Genomic DNA, 1,683 nt, shown 5'->3' on the forward strand with positions numbered 1-1,683 from the left:
GGTGTGAGAGGAAGGGACGCAAACCGGGAGGTCACAGCAGAGGGCGAAGAAGAGGGCGCAGTGGCCGTCCTGGCTCTGGGCCGGCCGCTCCTCCCTCACGGACAGAGCCTTCGGAGCCCCCGGCCGTGCAGCAGCGGAACACGGACTTGGGGCGTCGGCGGACGAGGGGTCACAGGTCCAACCTAACCTGCCGTTTCGTCTGCGCCTACACACTGAAAACAATTTGAGACCCAAAAGAGAGTATTCATTAGTGATCTTATTTTTGATACTTCGCCCAAATTTTTACCTTAGAGAGTGCGAGATGACTGGATCAATCGGCACTCACAGTACAGTGTCCAGTCTGAGTTTTCCAGACGCGTTTACCTTACTTTTGGTCGAATTGATGTAAAAATGGAAAACGCTGTTCGTAGGAGCAAAATAGAGCGAGTCTAGTTCCTGCTCTCGGACTTGACGCCTTCCCGGCTCTGCCCCACCCCTCTGTGCGCAAAAGGAGGTGTAGGCTCGCTTAGTGACGAGTCAAAATGAGGCAGGTCGGGACCCGGTGGGAAGACAGTGTGGCCTTGAACAGGAAGCTCAGCCGAGCCAAGGGGGCCAGTGGCGCCCCTCCCCCGCGCCAGTTTTCAGAGGGCGGAGCAGTCGCTTCTGGAATCTTCTCTCGTCCATTCTCATCCCATACAATTTAGAGAACCCAGGATCTGTGCACATTAAGAACACACACTGGCGCATGGATCACGCGCAAAGTCCTGGGACACTGTCAGCGCCAAAGGCCGGCGAGGACGCGGAGCCACTGGAGGCCCCGCCCGTCGCTGTGGGCATGCGCAGCAGGGCGGCGTCTTTGCAAGGCGGGTGGCGTTATTTCTTTTACTAATTAGACGTATCCTTACTATACGATTCAGCAATCGTGCTCCTTGCCTTTACCCACATTAGCTGAAAACTTAGGTCCAAACGAAAACCTGCACGTGGATGTTTAAAAATAGCAGCTTTATTTGCAATTGCCAAAACTTAGAAGCAGCTGAGACGTCCTTCGACAGACATGTACACTGAGGTCCATCCAGACAATGAAATATTATTGAGCAGTACAAAAAATGAGCTACTCGACCAGGAGGAGACACGGACGGACCTTCAGTGCACGCTGCCCAGCGCAGAAAGGCGATCTGGAAAGGCTCCACACGATGACTCCAACTGCAGGACTTTCCCAAGAATGCAAAACCGCGGTGACTAGAAAAATCGGTGGCCGCCCCGGATGGGAGGGGCAGGGGAGGGGCAGGCCAGAGGACAGGGAGGACTTGGGGCAGCGAAACTGCGCTGCGGGATGCGGCGGTGACCGACGCGTTCGTCCAAACCCATACAAAGTGCGACACCGAGAGTGAGCCTTCACGGGGACCGCGGGCTCTGGGGGACGGCGACGAGCCCGCGATGGCGATGGGCACGTCGATTGTGACAGAGGTCCCCCGGACGGGGCAGGTCAATGGTGGGGGAGGCCGCGAGCGTGAGGAAACTGTTCTTTCCCCTTGATTTCGCTGTGAAACTGCTCGAAAAACACACAGCGCAAGGTTTGCATAGACGCTGTGGGAAATCGGATTCGAGAATGGCCAGGGAGCCCATCGAAAGGCTCGACGCCACTCGTCATTAGAAAACACGAACTAAAGCACAAGGAGACCGCGCTACACATCTGGAGGGAAG

The sequence above is a fragment of the Pteropus vampyrus genome, unplaced genomic scaffold (assembly GCF_000151845.1).
Source record: "Pteropus vampyrus isolate Shadow unplaced genomic scaffold, Pvam_2.0 Scaffold258, whole genome shotgun sequence".
NCBI lineage: Eukaryota > Metazoa > Chordata > Mammalia > Chiroptera > Pteropodidae > Pteropus > Pteropus vampyrus.